Genomic DNA, 17,883 nt, shown 5'->3' on the forward strand with positions numbered 1-17,883 from the left:
CCATGGATTTGCTTGCAGGCACTTTAAATAATTTCCAGAGCTTTACATCCCAGAGGGGGTCTAATTCCAAGCTGAAGCTGCTCAGTGGTTTAGGTCAGGCTGTCTCCATGGGTTTGTGTGATGAACAGGTTCACCCTACAGGGCAGGGAATGTCACAAATACCTTAAAAGGGTAGTGCTGTTATTTGTAAACAGGGGATGCCTCAAGTACCTTGGAGGGTAGCGTTATTTGTAAACATATGTTAAGATAGCTTACCTGCATTAGGTTATTACCGTAATCATTACTTTAACTATTACTCTGCAGGTTTTGCCTAACAGTTCTCATTTATACCTCTTGAGGCCATTTCTGCTTCAAGAAATCGGGAGATAAGAGAAAAAGAGAGGGAGTGACTTGCCCTGGTGTATCCAATGGGGTTGTGGCAGTACCCAGAGCCGCTCTCATCCAGAATCAACAAACCCCTGGGGCACATAGCTCTTCTAATGAGACTTTCCTCTAAAGGGATGGAAATTGCTGAGCTCATAGCACTTTTGAACCATGACTCTTTTCCTTTCAGTAAGTTAGAGTATGACTGCATGTTTTCTTGTTTTATGTATGGACAGTGTCTGATTTCACTCCAGAAATCCTCTTGTTCCTCCTGCTTTCAGTGGCAAAGGTAATGGTATGGGTAAAAAAGCAGTGTGGAGAGAGCTTGCATTGCAAGAAGCCCAAGAGACTTGGGTGTGGTGGAGAGGAAGAGTTAGGAAGCAGCTAAGTGAGAAAGGCATCGTGGAAAGCATTCTGGTTCTCTTCTATCACTACTTTAAATGCTTATTTCCCTCATAAAAGGACTGCTGTCACAGAGAGGGGTCCATGTCCAGTCCTACACATGCTATGGACTAACTCTGCATGGTACACATGCTATTGTAGTGTCTAAGAGCAGACAGTCATATATAAACAATAACAACAGAAGTCCTCTTCAAAACTAATCAATAGTCATTGGAAACATCAATACTACTAGGCCACACAAAACAGACAGTGGTCTTCAGCCTTGGCAGTGCAAGTTAGTGAAAGGAGGAAAAAGAATGAGTGAAGCATGAAGGATGTGGAAAAAAAGAGTGGCAGAAAGGGACTGGAATTGCAAGAGGAGGAAGGATGTTACATAAAGTAAGAAAGTCAGCTTGTAGGAAGAGGCAAACTCTTTTGTTAGACCTAGTGAGATAGTGGGAGGGGAGGGAAATGTAGGGGTTTTGGCACACCAGAGAAAAAAACCTGCTGTGGTGTCTGCTGGAGGCCACAGGAGAATGTGGCTAACACAGCATCTTGTCTTTCTAAACTCTGGGCCCTGTTCAGACTTTTCAGCCTTCTCTAAGGTTGATTCCCATCAGTGACTGTTTAGCTACTAAGAAGGAGAAAAATAACTTACAGCTGAACCCAGGACAGGCTTTGAACAGGACATACTCCCATTTGCCATGTTATGCAAGGGGAAACATCTCTGTGGTGCTGTGGGCAATCCCCAAATGTCAGGAACTGCCCTGTGCAGATCCATGGTGGTGATAAGGCTAGAATGTACCCAGCTGTAGGGCAGGAGTGGAGGTAGGTCATCTGCTGGAGAGACTTAGGCCATTACAATTCATTGATTTCATACTGAAACCTCTTGTGAGATAGGATCTCTGAACACCAGCAACCCTATTCCTTATGGCCTCACTTCTCAGCTTTCGATATTTCCAGGCTGTAGAGATGAAGCTATTAAGTTTGTCCAGATGGTGTAACCACACCGTGGACTTGAAAGCAAAGGGACCTGAAAGCTATGCAGCAGATATTGGAAGAGTCTGGCATAAGCATGAGTAAGTACCTAGAGCAGGAAGCTCGTTTTTATTCCTTGCAGCAGACTCCATGTTAACCACAGCTACTCAGCTGTCTGAATGTGTATGTAAAGCAGTATTATAAATCTGTAGTGCTACATGTGCATTTTTATTCCTATTACACTATATACATATTTTATTATGTTTATCATTAATATTCAGCACAGGGCATTAGCAGAAGTCAGAAGCAGTCAGTTCTGCTATGGTTCCTCCAATGAGCTCTCAAAAGGAGTTTTCAAAAGCTGAGACCTCTTCATTTCTGCTTTACCTCGTATGAGTTCCCTCTAATGCTCTTGAGAATGTGCTGCATAGCCTTATGCCTCCCCATCCCATTAGCTTTAGATACAGTCGGGAGCAAACGCACAACCTTTTGGCATAAACGCAGCCTTTGCCTAGCTGGATGAAAAGTGACTAGGATTATAATTAGTGTTGGTTTGGGACTTTTGATTGCAAAACTGGAAGTTGGTCCCCTCAGCCTTTTCCTTTTAATAATAATTAATTATTAATCACCCCAAGAGAAGAGAGAAAGGAGAATTACTGGTACTGTGTGGAACAGACATGATGGGAAGAGGTAGAAAATAGTCTGATAGGATATTGAGACTCTGGAGTCTGATTTGAGGCAGTACTTAACTCATTAATTATTGCATTTTAAACAGGCTCTGAAGCCCACTGGAGAAAGTATTTCTCCCCCTCCTTTGCCTGCCATGTGCAGGCACACACTGGAGTTCTCTATTTGCTCCCCTTTCCAACCTCAGCATAGCTCCAAGGCAGCTGTACGCTACAACAGCGCTCTGGTTAATGAGACAAGCAAAAAGTCCTGTGTCCCACAGTGCTTCAGAGAAGTCTGAATCATCCCGCAGGTCATCACAGCAGAACTTTGCTGAGGTTGAGACAGCAAAGTTCCCCCAGGGCGTTGGTTCTTCCTTGCCAAAGGAAGGGATAAGCACAAAGGCAGGGTCTAGGTAAATAGGATCCCTTTGGAGAAGGTTTTTAAACACAAACCCAAACCAAACCACAGACAAAAGAAAACCCCACCAACAGAAAAACCAAACCACAACCACCCCCACCAAAATGAATCCCCCTCCTCCAACAAAACACAATGAGTTTAAAGTGCTCAGAAAGTTAAGGGAAGATGCCAGTCTCACTCGTAAGTTCATACTTGCCTGAGGTAGCTGTGTTTGGTGCTGATATGAGATAGGTCTTGCCCAGAGGAAATCAGAGTCTCTTTTAACGATCATACTGGTGCTTCAATAACAGGCTGTCCATATCCTTTTAGTTTCTTATAAGATGAAACCCTCTCTTCTCCCCCTCCCCTTCCTCCCCCTTTTCTTTCAGTGACCTCCCAGTGGTTCTCAGTGCTATTGATCAAGGTGCTCTTCCTCAGGTGTTCTCTCTTTTACCTCCCGGTGTGAATTGTGTCTCACCAGCTGCTGCTCTTTCACTGCTATTTGAGCCCTCTTTCCTCTTCTTTCTGCCTTTCAAACTAGTCCCATCATTAGCACTGCTCCCCTTTCCCCTGGCAGTGCTAGCTGGAAGGCTGGTGTTGTCACTCCTGTGTGAGCCACACTCAACTCTCATATCCTTCAGTTTACCCTTTCATCTCTCTTGTTTGTCTGCCTGGACTCTACCCAGCCTCAGCTCCACTGTAACTTCCCACCACTGCAGGCTTCATGCAAAGAGCTCTCTGTGCCTGTGTGGAATGCTCTTCTTCCCTGTGTGGAGGCAGCATGCGTACTCATCACAGAAGCCAAGGCATTGATATTATGCTTCTTGGGCAAATGACTTGTTTCTCCCTGTCTCTGTTATTTAAGGTATAAAATAAAGGTGGATCTGCCTTATTAAAACTTTGAGATCTGTGAGAGAAAACTGGCAGCTAAGTGTGAGGGGCAATTGTGAATATGCTGCTTCTAGTGCTACCTTTTACTGAGATCTCACATTTACATCAGTCATGATTTCCTTATAGATATCTTCTGTCAGGTTCATGCTCCATCATCTCTGACACAAACACACACACACACAAGCAGCTTCTGCCACATTCACTCCTTTGCTAAAATCGATCATCATTGACTCAACCCACTCTGACCTATTCACTATTATCCCTTATGTTATTCTTCCCAAAGCCATGCTGGGCACAACACCAGCAGTCAGGAATACTGCAATTTGAGGGGAGGCTGATTAGTGTTGAGTAGAGGTAATTCCCCAGTGAGGTGCCCAGAGCTGTTCTGATTTTCCTGAGGCCTCTGCAAAGATCTGTGGCACGTGTGTGATTATACAGGTTTCAATCAGTGACCCCCTCCTTTGTTGCTCCTTCCTCCCCTTTTCCCGCTTACTGTCACAGTTGATTCCAGGCACCTTCTGATTGCTCCTTCTCTCTCCACTCCCTGCTATCACTGCTTCCCAGCTCTGTCAGTGCTCCTTCTATTTCCTCTCTGGACCATTCCCACCTTGTTTTTCTCACCTCTCTACTGGAAATCTAAAGCCCTATCTATGTGCTGTGCGTGCAACACCACCCTGGCTATGGAGACCTTTACCTGTTTTGCTCTCCCGTGCAATGAGATGCAGGACTCTCCGTGAAGGATGCTACAGGGAAATAAATTGTTCCGTGTAGTTTTCCGTTACGCAAACTTGCTGCACCAAGAGAGCCGTTTGGGTGCTTTAATATCATCTTCCCTTCACCACTTGATGGTGCTCTTGGACACAGCAATTCTTCACTGTGCTGCAAGAAAGATCAGCTCGGCCAGTTCCTCCACAAGCGGCCACTAGCCCTCTGGGGCTTGATTATCCCGGTGCTAGTCCTAATCCAAAACTAAATTGAAACCCATGTCTAAACAAGGTGCTACTTTTTTCAACATAGGAAGCAGCATCCTAAATTCTTACCTCTTAAGGTAAAAGCCTGTGTGCTTCTTTTCCTATTCCCTTTTCTCTTGACTGGCTTTATTTTCTTCCTATTTAGTCAAACTCTTTTCTTCCATTTTCTTCCTTTTCCTTTCTTTCTTTTTTTGTCTCGCCTTTCAGGTCCTGTTCCCTTCATCTTGCTCTCACCTCTCCTCTTCCCCCAATGCCTCTCCCACATCTCTGTGGTGTCTTCCTGTTTCTATTAGCTTTCCTCTGCTTTCCCTTCCTCCTCCTTTCTCCTGTGGTCCTGCCTCTAGAGCTCACAATTTTAGGTGAAGGATCAAGCCCCGATAGGTCATAACAGAGCCTCAGTTTAATTTTCTTCCTCCTGCCTCTGAAATTCTCAGATCTTGCCTCTCTCTGCTTCTGCTGCACTCTGTCACCTTGCATTAAAGAAGCCTAAAGCAACTCCAAACTCATCCTCTTTTCTGCATACTTCTTCCTCCCATGACTGACTTTCTGGTTGCGTTGTTTGGAGGAAAAGCATGCCCTGTGAATTAACAGAGGAGGCTCAGCACAGAGCACTTCAGAGAAATTCTTCGGGCATCTGCCAGAGACATGGAGAGAAACACTTGAACTACTGTGGAAAAATTATCCTAAGAAGATTCAAGTCAATTCAGCTGCAGATTTCATGTTATGGGCTATGTGCTTTCAGAAGCGGAGAACCATGTGGCTTTGGACAATGATGTTAGGGCTTGAGGATCACCAAATCCATTGTAGCTTGAGCTGAATTTCACTTTTTCACTCTAGGTTAATAGTTAAACTCTTCTATGAAATAATAGCAGGCTATTGTCCAAGCCAGAGGCCATACAAGCACTTTACCCACTCAGAAAAGACAACTTCAATAGGCACTGGAAAATAAGAGAGGGTGTGTATGCATGTGGAAGATGCTTCAACACAAGTATAGAGAAGGAAGGGAGTTGAAGCACAGCCTGTTTTCAGCAGCTGGTAGCCTTACCCAGAGTAAGAGCTTAGGTAGTTTGATTCTGTAAGCAAAGAAATTGTCTCTGGCTCATTTGATTTCACCTGTATGGAAGAACTTTATTCATTCTTTGCAAATAAACAAGCTATCATAAAATAAAGACTTCTTTCCAGTTCCTGATTCCCGTGGAATAGCAGAATGGGGAGGCAGGAAGGAAAACAATGCTATGAATGTTTTAACAAAGAATCAGAGCTCTACACAATGTGTTTTATCTGTGGATCTTAAAGCAGGATTGCTTTCTTTTCCTCATTTTATGGAGATGAATACTGAGGGGACCCACCGAGGTGAGACCCTTTGACAAGGGTCTTCTCAAAACTCAGAAATGGAATTCGTAAATACCTATCCTTGCCTACAGCTACATACCCTGTTGCTAATGCACTGGTAGCTGTCCAAGACCACAGAGAGAGAAGGGTTATCTGCTGGTTAAAGAAGAGGACTCTCAGCTTTCATTCTGAGTGGTTTCAGTGACACCACTGTGCTATCTTAAACAAGTTCTTTGGATTCTGTTGTCATTTGTAGTAATGTAAATGGGGAGTTCTGCCCTAATTGTGAGCACCTGGGTCAGCTCCCAAGGCCTTATGTGAAAGAACCCCCCACTCAATGCCTAGAATTGGCAAAATTCTCCTGTGAGACAGGACCTGTGTTGTAAAACACTATGAAAGCCATGGAGTTGGTGGGGCAGACTTGCCATGTACACAAGGCAGCATTACAGTTCTCTAATCTGGTCCCTTGTGGTCAAAGCTAGTTTATTTTCTGTAGTAAAAGTTTCCAACCCGTAGCTCTGAAATGCAAGAAACCGCCCTCTAACTGGAATATGGAGTCATGATTGAACCCATGTGAGTGAAATCAGAATCAGCCTTTCAGTACTTAGGAAATTATTACAATAATATTGACTTAGTGGGGCATTGTGACAATTAGTGAAGGACTGTAATATATTTTGAAACCTGAAGATGACAGTGGGAGAACATAATGATCATTTTCCTCCTGTAGTTCTGTATGTTGATCTTGAAGTATCCCATTAGCATTATTAAACTCCAGAGTTCTGTGTGAGAGCATTAAGTAATTCAATGAATAGGAGTAATTTTTGGTTGTCTCTACATTGTACATCATGGTGACTTCTATCTCTGTTGCAACACCAGTGATATAACTCAGGTCCTCTTGAACAGGCACATTCCATTTACAAAAACCTCATAGAATCCCCATCAATTATAAGTGTGGGGCCTACAGGTCTCATTTAGCAAATACTGAGCCTAACTGACAGGCAGGATACAACAGTTTGCCACTGCAGCCAGGATGTCTTAGCAGTCTCCAATGTCCACTGGCATCATCTCCCATGCAGCTTTGCAAAGGAGCTGGACTTGCCTTGCTTCAGAAGCAGCATGCATGGGAGAGAGAAGAGACTTCTTATTCTCTGGAACTGGGTCAAGGCTGTTTTGAGTTTGGCTTCTCTTAAGGAAGCAAAGCAAAAACAGAGGTATCTTTCAAACATGACCTTTTGGGTTGTGCTTGCTATTAGTGAGTTACAAAACATTCATGTGATTACCTCAGGAGTCCTGAATTCCTTCTGCTTCTCTCCTGTAACAAAATAGACTGCTGGTTTCCATCCTCTGAACCATATTGATGTTAGATGCTGTATTAAGGCCATCTCCCTAATGTCTTTCTTGGCAATCTACTTCAGTTAGAGAGTCCTCTTACCCTAACCCCCTGTTTCCTCTCAGTTTAGATCCAGATCTCTTTTACTAGAGCTGCCCAACCTCTACACCAGGGTTATGCTCAAAAGGCCACCGTCAAATCGTATCAACCCTCACACTGTGAGCACAGTGTAGGCTCTACTGCCTGCTTTTGCCAGCGTAAATGTATTTCTCTCTCACATGCTAAGAGGAGAACAATGGGATAAAGGTAAATTGAGGGGATGTTCCTTTTGCTCTGTTTTCCCCATGAACAGACACATCTATGTTCCAGTGTTATCAGGAAAAAAACTTTGATCTGGCTGGATCTGAGCTAGCAGCCATCATTTCTGTGTGCCTCAGCAGGCAAGGGGGATATGTGGACTTCAATATACTGGTCTTACCACAGTTTATGATGCTAATGTTTTAATAACCATATCAGGGTGTTACTCAGAAGACCTTGTTTGGGTGACAGTAGCAGTTCTTTGTTCTCAGAGCTGCTCCTCAAACTTCTCTGGAGTGTCACAGAAACAGTTCTGGGTCTGCTGCTCTCCTGCTAGTCACAACTGCTCAGAGTAATATGCCTGCATATATATAGAGACACACATGTATTCATGTGCATAAATAGCACATACAGCTTATAAAAAGGTGTGATTGTGTGATGAGAAAGTAGCTCTTTAGAGTTGACAGTGAATACCAGCAGCTTACAGCATTTCTGAAGTTCCACTATGGGCCTCAGAAATGTCTTTTCTTAATTTCAGGGAGAGTCATATACCTTTCTAGAACAACAGTTGCACTGTGCAGGACTGGAGTAATGGGGGAAAGAAGAAATCTTCTGTCATTTTGCTGTATGCCTTTGCAAATGGTAAGCTAGGAATGGCAATGTTTGAGCTATGAGGTCTCATCTGGGCCCCTGAGATTTATCTACGTATGCACAGAACTGCTCTGGATGAGCAGGCAGTGTTGCTGCTTGTCTTGCTGCCATCACTGCTTGGCTCAGCACATCTCTTGCATCATCCTGGGCTCAGGGAGATGCTCCCTGACAACTCAGGACTCAGGGGGGCTTCAACTGAAGAGGCAAGCAGAAACAAAGCAATGCAAAATGGGCAGGGACACCTAAAATATCAAAAGAGCTTGTATCTAATGCCAGCTCTTCCGCTAGTGGACTGTGTGGGCCCGAGCAAATCACTTCCTTTTGCTGTGCCTCAGTTTCCCTGTTAATTAAATGGAGATAATAATACACCTCCCACAGGATCAATGTGACGAGACATCAGTCAGTATCTTTAAGGTGCAGTGATATCTGCAGATAAAAGGTGCTGTGGAAAAGCATTGTTAAAAGTCCGCAGCGAAACCCCACAAAACCTCCTGAACTGAGCCCTCTTGTCAACCTGGATATTTTCACTGCCCCTTTGAAGATGAAACTCTGCTGCTTACACTACTTTGCTCCAATTCAGTAGGTTTTAAGAGGCCACAGGGGGACCTGTTAGAGTTAAAATGGATTGAAATTGTCTTTGAGCCTCTAGAATAATGAGTATTTCCCTTTCTTTACATTTTTGGATCCAGATGAGATGCCGTTCAGTTGCTGTCATTCTGCCAGCATACACCTTTCTCTTGCATTGAAACCTGCACTCCTAGGGTCAGTCATTTGCAAGCAGATGGATGTGTGTTTTTGGAAGTAGGGAGGGAATTTTAATTACTTTTAAACTCTGAGCTACATCTTATTCTCCCCATTATAAACCATTTTGATTCTGCATTACACAGATGCTGGCTATTCCTATTATCTGAATCAAGGTGATGATCTTCGTAGTGGCTGGGCACATTTCACAATTATTATTATTTCATATCTCAGCAGTGCCAAAAGGAGAGGAGAGAACATTAAGATGCTTGACTAAGGCCTGATTCCCAGGCCTGGCACAGGCTTTCTGTGTGAACTTTGGCATGCTGCTATGTTGCCTGTCTTTCTGCTTCATTTTCCTCATCTCTGAAATGACACTTCCCTGCTTTATGGGGTCAGTGCGTTCACTGGCGCAGGCTGGGTCTTACAAATGCTATACAAAGGGAAAGGCTCTGATTCATTCCCAGCTGTGTTAGGTGCTGTACAGGTATCTACAGGGCTGTGCGTCCCTGCCTTGCAGAGCTTACAGGTGGAGGTCATTTTAACGTAGCAAAAGTACATTGAAGAAGAGGGAAAGGCACCATTCCTTTTTACATGGGAGGTGAGACTTTTAACTTAAAAGACCAAGAGGCATTATGATAGGAAGGAGAATGAAGCACTGCAAAAGGCTGCCTGGAGGCACCATGGGATATCTCTCTCCGCATGGCTTGAAGGACAAGTTCTATCTGAACTGCCACAGTTGTAAGAGATTCTGATCCTGGATGGGAGGAAAGACTAGATATCTTCTTGAGTGCCTTTCAGCTCTATTTTTAATGTCTGATGATCATGGGGGGCTCCCTCTAGAAGCAGAACTAATAAGACAGTGTTTTTTTCAATCACCTTTTTCATCTGTGGCATACTAAAATGTTTTAGGGGAAGGTGTGAGATCCTTTAGGAACCACATGTGTGGCAGGATGCCTGGTAGCATAAGTAAACCTTCTGAATAAAGCTAACCTTTGGTAGGCCTTTGGAAATAGCCTGTGGTCTCTCCTCCATCTGCTGTGCTGTTACCTGATCTAAGTTGGCCCTACTTTGAACAGAGTGTTGGACCAAATGACCTGCAGTGATCCCTTCCGTAGCAAGTTATTGTGTGAGCCTATGATTCACTTTGCTGCTGGGAAGTCTGAGCAGTGATGCAGACTCAGCCCTATCTCTTATATTCACAGAGAACCAAACCAAGGAGGTTATATCTATGCTCCGAAATGGTAGAAAAGCTGATTAGAAGGAACCTCAGGAGATCAAGTAATCCAGCTTCCCTGGGATCATCACCAACACTAGATCAGGTCAGTCCCGGCTTTATCAAGCTGAGTCCAAAACCAGAGATCCCATGACCTGATCTGTTCTGCAGCTTGGTTGCTGGAAGAAGGCTGGCCAAAAGACACTAAGCATGCTGTGTTTTTGAGGTTTAACATGAACAAAGTCCTCTGCCTTCTCCTTAGCCAAAACCCCTCCTTCTTGCAACTTCCCCCTGACTTCCCAGTTCAGATCTAAGATTAGCACTCATAATTCATGCTGAAGGGAATTATTGTCTTCTAGTCATAGTAGAAGCAGCCCATCTAAGACATCTAGGCTCTTGGCTCACACGAGCTTCGAAAAACCTGGCAGCTCGAGGCCAGGTTAGGCAGAGCCTTGGGCAACATGGTCCAGTGTGATGCTACCCTGCTCATGGCAGGGGGTTGGAACTGGATGGTCTTAAGCTCATTTCCAACCCAAACCATTCTATGGTTCTGTGAAAATGACAAAAATAACGTATGCTGCAGTTACCTGTGATGGTCTTGATTTTTTCCTGCTTGTCCCAGTGTCCACTTTCTGTATGAGCAGGCCAATGCCTGTTGCCCCTGGAGAATGCAGACACTGACATTTTCCGCCAGCCAAGTCTTCCCACTGCAGTCTCATGGAACATGCCCTCATTGGCAGCAGGTTACAGGCTTCCACCTGTGAGCCGAGGGCTCACGGCAGATGGATCTGAACTGCAAAGTTTGGTTTTGGATTCAGTTTTGGAACTGAGTGCTTTGAGCCGGAGTCAAAAGCAGGGTGGTTTTTTTTATTGGATTTTTCCTTTTCTCTTCTGCTACACTTTCAGCTGAACCTGGGCTAATTTAGAGCCGAGCTCCCCATTGGGCAGATCTCTGAGTGGAATTTTGCAGGAAGCAACATAAATCTGGGGAAAAATCATTTCCAAACCAAATCAAAGTTGGATGTAACTGAGTAGCTCCCAGGTGAAGCTGCTGAGAGCCTGGAGGAGATTCAGTGCAGACATACAGGAACAGGTGAAATACTAAGCTTGCCTTCATCACGTAGTTACCTTGAGTCTGTGCCTAAGATTAAGAGGGGCTAAAAAACCTCACTGTATTGGGAATTCAAGACTTGTGTGCATCCTTACACTGTGAAATATGAGGTTTATACAGCTTCCCTCCATTCCTTCCAGTATCTGAGCATGTTTCCCTCTTCCTTGTTTCCCCTTTTTGCAAGGCACAGGAGAAAACTACACAGGCCAATTGTGCAAAATCTATTTCAAGTCAGTTCTTTGCTAAGTGCCCAGAGCTTGCCTTTTTTCCTCTAAGTAATTTATAAATAAAAATAAATTTGCACTCTAATATTTGCTTGTGCTTGGATTCTATTGGCAGGGATGTGTGAAAATTGCCTGATGGTTGTGATCACCAGCAAAAGCAAAGTTACAGGGAGTAATTACGGATAGTATTATGGAACAGGAGAATAATTTGATCTACAAATTCGATCTAATGCTCTTGTGCAGGGACGTATTTCTCTGGAAGAAGAGTTTGTAAAATAAGAGGGGAAAAAATAGTATGGTTGTGAGCTGGGGAAAAGCAATTATTCTCTCATAATATGGGAACACAGTGTGCCTGGCTCAGGAGAGGTATGAAATACAGGAGAAAGAAGGGGCTTCAAGGAGCCTTTATTCATCCCAGCAGGGTTAGCCAAGAAGGTTATTCAAGATGTGTGGGGAAGACACAAGCTCCTGAGCCCATGGGGTAAAACAGATGTGAAAGGAAGGACATAGAGCACAGTGTGCAAGAAAGCTGTGTTGACATCTTAATAGCGAACACGGAAGAGGTATAGGATGCATCAGGTCTGTTTGAGGTCTCTGCCCTGTCCTCAAAACAGATCAGAGGGCGTAAGAAGTTGCCAGGGATGTAAGGCCGGGGGCGTTTGGCTTTCTGCATCCCTCAAGGCTCCCTGCAGGTGTTTGAGAGAAATGCAGAGGAGTAGAATTTCCTACTTTTGGTCTCCTAAGCATCCCTGTGGGATGCAGAAATGCTGCCTCTGACAAAATTTAGGGCCTCTAGTGCCCTCTTGAGATTGACCAAGGACCTAATGCATTTCCCCGCATGCTGACTGCCATTCCCTTCCCTTTCTGTGTGCAACCCCATAGTCACAGCGAGGCTGGTCTATGGAGAAAGCATCTCCCATCATCTGGTCTTGTCTTAGTTTCACGCCTCATGCTTAAAAACAGTGATCTTGTGCTAGCTCTAGTCCCATGAAAATAGATGTGTACGAAGGACTGCAAAATGTATAGTGTGAATGGCTGTTGTTATAGTAAATGCATACCACTCCTGCATGATCTCCAGCACTGAGGTCTCAGAGGGCAACATCTGTCCTGATTCACATCTCTATGCTATAGGAACCTAGAGAAGTGTCCGTTCCCCACAGGCTCTCTATCAGGCTAATGGCAATACACAGCTCTGCCCACAGCTAACAAGATTTATACACAGGCTAATGACTACATGTTTTCACTTTAATCAACACACAAATCAACCTTTTATTATTGTGTGTGTGGGGGGGTTAACTTCAATTTAATTTATAATTGAATTATGCTTCCGGCTGTAATTGTTGATATAATCCACATCTTGAATTCCATACTCACTCTGTGCTTCACCCTAACCTTTGGTGAGGGGCCCAAGTAGAGCAGTGAGTAAGTCAGTGCATAGTGCTGGGTTCAGCTCTTGCTTTGAGCACTAGAGAAGCTCATCTGATGGCTTCAGGCTGATCTGTGTCTTTTCTACATGCTTCTTTCTCCATGTCCCATGCCAGAAATTGCATGCTAGGAAGGGAAAAGATCACAGAATCATTTAGGTTGGAAAAAGACCTTTAAGATCATGAGCTTTCAGAAATCTAATTAGGTAGCTGAACATGCTAACCATCTTCTCCCTCATGCCTGAATTTTGCTCTCCTCATTATGTGTCACCATCCTGCGCACTGAGCTTTGGCAGGAGATTGTGTGAGCTCTCCTGACCCTGTTCAATGCAAAAGAAGTTAACTAAGCCGAAAATACTTTTCAGCATAGAGGGCAATAATACAGAAGTAGGGACTCATAAGACTTTGCCTGTGCCCTGAAGTTCAGATTGCCTGGAGGCCTGTGGATGTCTACCACCTCCTGAAGTCCATGGGAGTTGGGCTTCAGTTATAACTGATGGAATCTCAAAGGCAATGCTCCCTTTAACATATGTAAGGCCAGTGATGTTTCTGAATACACTGTTTTGTTGAGGCACCTCAGTGTTAGACATAAGTAGCTGAAGTGTTGGAATATCATTTTTCTGTATGAGGCATTGGATGATACTTGAGCATCACATTAGTGAAAATGTGTTAAGTAATGAGGCTTTCAGAATATTTTTTACTGGTGGAGATATAGATGAGGCCAGCTCTCAGTGTGGCAGTGATTTAGCATTCTTAGCAAGAACTGCAGAGCTGATGCAGGCAGCCCTGGGCTGCGAGAGCTGGGGGACTGCAAGGCAGGGGCAATTGTGGGCAACTCAGGTCTTGTGTAACCTCATGGAGTTCGACAAGGCCAAGTGCAAGGTCCTGCACCTAGCCTTCAAGACAATCCCAAACACAAACACAGGTTAAGCAGAGAATGTATTGAGAGCAGTCCTGAGAAGGATTTGGGGGTGTTGGTTGATGAGAAGCTCAACATGAGAGAGCAGTGTGCTCTCACAGCCCAGAAACTAACCATATACTGGGATGCATCAAAAGGAGCATGACCAGCAGGTTGAGGGGAGGGCATTCTGCCCCTCTACTCTTGTTCTCATGAGACCTCTCCTGCAATATTGCATCCAGCTCTGGGGCAACAACACAAGAAGGACAAGTTGTGGTTGCCCCATCCCTGGCAGGGTTCAAGGCCAGGTTGGATGGGCCTTGAAGCAGCCTGGTCTAGTGGAAGGTGTCCTGTGGCAGGGAGGTTGGAATTAGATGAGATTAAAGGTCCCTTCCAACTCAAACCATTCAATGACTCTGTCAAATAATGGATGTCTTGAACGTCCAGGCTTCCTAAAGGGCAGTTCTTTTCTGGTTCTGAGCCATGAGTAAATTTTACCCAGATGTTGTAAGGGGCCTTAAAGTACCATTCTCCAAAGGACCTCACATTTTTTTACTGTACTCAGAGCCATCCTTTCTCATCAGTGGGACAGGGGGCAGTGGCTGCCTGACGGAGCTGGGATTGGCACATGACTCCCTGCTGAGTGTACCTTGGTATAATTGCCTTGCAGACTGTGGCAGAAATCAGTTGAGGAGTATTTATAGCATATTTCTGTTCTTTGGGTGAAACCAGCAAATGTGAATACTCTTTAACTGTCTTAGTCTGTAAATTCATACAAAGGAAAATATAAAGTGGAATCAAAGAGAATGACAGACTCCCTGGGAAGTCTCCTAGCCAGGAGATCACTTCCCTTGCTCCCTGCAAATGATTGCTTTATGGGGTACATTGAAGTCTGATCAAGAGCTCTTGGCTGATACAAACTGATGCTGGCTACAAATGCTGTATGAATGTCTGACAAAAGAAGTGAACAGAAACTGCCCTAAGTATAGCCCCTGGCTGTATATATGTGATGTTGGCTGCTCGATCCTTCTGGGGTACCAGCACAGATACAAAGACCTATCTTCACTGAGCTGCCTGGTCAGCTACTCTGGGGGGAGTGGGGCTGAAATTCATTCTGCATCCTGATGCATGGTTAGGAGGGATGCTTTTGGCAGTGCACATCTCCTGGTGGCATACCCCCATTCCCCAAAACAGGACAAATTCCACTCTCTTCAAGGTCCCACAATTTGTTTCAAGACCCAGCCCATGAGGATCAATGGGCCTGGAAAAATTTCCTGTCATAAGAAAACATGAGGAATTATTTTAACTGAGAGTTGTCCCAGAGTTGGGACCTGCCTGACCTTCCCTGGGGGTGTAGTTAGTGGTGGATTTTTTTCCTCACTAGTTACTTTCCTACACTCCCTTATAAATACACCTAGTCCCCATTAATGCACAATAGTTTATTCCACTCTCAAACCTGCTCACCTAAAGGCACTTGTGTTTTCTGGCAGGGTATCCATTAGGGAATGAATGAAGGGTAGTTAGTGTGCTATAAAAAATCACACCCTTGCTTATTGCACACTAACTTCACTTTATACGCAGAATATTCCAGAATGAAGAGTGTTTTCACTTTAATCAATGCACAAACTGCCATTTTATTATTATGGTTTATTTTTTCCTGATGTAATTTATGATTGAATTATGCTCTAGACTGGAGCATAAAAAATACTTTTATTCCAGTATAACTACTCCCCTTTGGAAGCAGAGTCATTATAATGGAATAAAGTCCATTTTATTCTAGAACAATGTAGTGCTCTCTACCGCCAGCAAAGGCCTGAACGTTGTAATTTATAAAGAGGGAAAAGTAAGGGTGAGAACAGGGGGGAAATTACAGCAAGGGTAGTTAACTGATAAAGGTCTTGAGAATACCGTGCACGTGAGGACAGAATATAGCCCATAGTGAGGAACACTAACCATCCACAAACTAAATAAAAATAGTAAAAATGCCTCCTGCCTTCCCCTCATACATCTTACGACGTGGTAGAAGGGGTTGCAGGGAAAGGATTGATGTCTCTTGCTGGGAAGTGAATTATTCAAACTGCTGGCTGCAGGGAGCTTCTACAGTTATGAATCCCGGTCTTCTTTGTGGTGTTGCCAAGGTAAAGGTAGCCTCTGGTTCTCCATACAAAAAGGGCACCCTTGGTGCTGTGTTCCCCCTCAATGTCAAAGCTAGGTCCTTGTCCTCCAGGTCGCTATACCGACTTCAGCTGCCTTCACCATAGGCAGCCTGAGGCTAAGGACTAGGTGTGCTGCTGCTTGGGGCTGACCCGTACAGGCATATGGGGAATGTATCCATCAAGCATCAATGTGCAAGAGGTCTCCTGGGCACTCACAGATTCTGTGCTCTTCTCTGTAGGATCTGCTTTGGTCAATGTGTAGCCCTCCTCTGGGGCTACCAAGATGCAACCAGGTCCAAGTACCCTGCTGAAGTCACTAGCAAACTACACCTTTAACAGTCCTAAACACGTGCCTTTTACCCCTTAAAGCAGTGAAGGGTTACTTTAACCACAGGGCAGTTACAGTTAGCTAAATTCAGCTATGAAAGGAAATGCCATCACCTTCAATGTGCATGTGGGTTAGTAATGGGCCAAAATATCACATCAGTCACACCATTGCTTTTGCACTTCCTGGATAAGGACTTGGTGAGCTTTTAGGATGCAGTGATAGGAGAGGTGGATTTATCTCTCCTGTCAATAATTCCCCATGTGGCAATCAATTTGATCTTGCTGAAGTCCAGGACCTGTCTTTCAGATTTCATGTGATGAAAAGGAGTGGGAATGCTTTTTCTCCCTTATACTGTGAGGGATGGTATCCTAATCTCATACCCCTTACCCGTACCCATGCCGGGATCAGAGTGCATGAGACCGCACTCATCCCAGACACACGGTTCTGCTGTGCTGTTTGCCTTGCAGAGAGGACAGAGCAGGGAAACACAGCCTCCCTTTCTGCTATCCCATCTTGAAACAGAGCTGGCCCTGGGATGGGCTGGGACAGGAGACCAGACAGCCAGGATTAGTCAGAGGACTAATATCATGATGCTGTACCATGACAGTGCTTTACATTTCTGGTAAACTCTGGTGTATGGTTCAAGCAGACTTGCTGGTGTGGTGTGAGCATTTCCCCTGTAACTGCTGCATACACAGCTTGAAGAACAGCTCAGTCAGGCTGCAGTGCCAAGACATCCCATCTCACAGCACCAGGGAGGGCTGTCCTCAAGCTGACTATATGGCTCCCTCGCTGACCCCACGCATCTTCCAGAGGTGTGGAAAAGTCTGTCAAGATCACACATATCCTGTCCTGGTGTTGCCACTAACACTGACACTAAGACAGCAAGATCATCTGACAACTACCTGACTCGTTTCAGCTCAGCTTTTATTTCCAGCGCGGGCATCCTGCGCAGGCAACATATGTGCAGAGTGATAAGGGCCTTTAGAGGAGCCCCAGAGAGATATGGACTGGTGTTCACTTCACGATGGCTGTATAACTAGAGGTGGGCACGAGGGTGGCAAAGGGAATTTATGTGATATGTCAGCTAGATACAATATCCTTCAAAATATATTGTCTGTTTCCTGAGCAGGGGTTAGTGTGAGTCATAAAACTCTTGGCTACACATAAGGAAAATAAGTATTAAAAGATTTAGGTATAAATTTTGGCTGGATCAAATAAATCCGGCTGCTTCTGATAGGTAGGCTCTGCTGTGTTTGGGGAAGAGCAGTCTGTGGGATGAGGCCTTAACAGACCTTTCTTTGTACTATGAGTATTTTAAAAGCCATGACTCCATCAGTGACCTGCTCCTCGGCCTGGGGGAGGCTGAGTGTCCCAGAGGTGGCAGCATCTGGCAGAGCTGTTTTTGAGCCGCCTGTACATCCTTCATGTGACCTTGCAGGATGGGCAGACAGTGCCATTCTCCGATGAAGTCACCTTCCCGGGAACGTGTGGCAGCTTTGGAAAGCCAGCAAAACTCCTACCTG

Source organism: Pezoporus wallicus, unplaced genomic scaffold (genome assembly GCF_028554395.1).
Source record: "Pezoporus wallicus isolate ANWC-B61680 ecotype Strahan unplaced genomic scaffold, APGP_CSIRO_Pwel_v1 contig_6598, whole genome shotgun sequence".
Classification (NCBI taxonomy): domain Eukaryota; kingdom Metazoa; phylum Chordata; class Aves; order Psittaciformes; family Psittacidae; genus Pezoporus; species Pezoporus wallicus.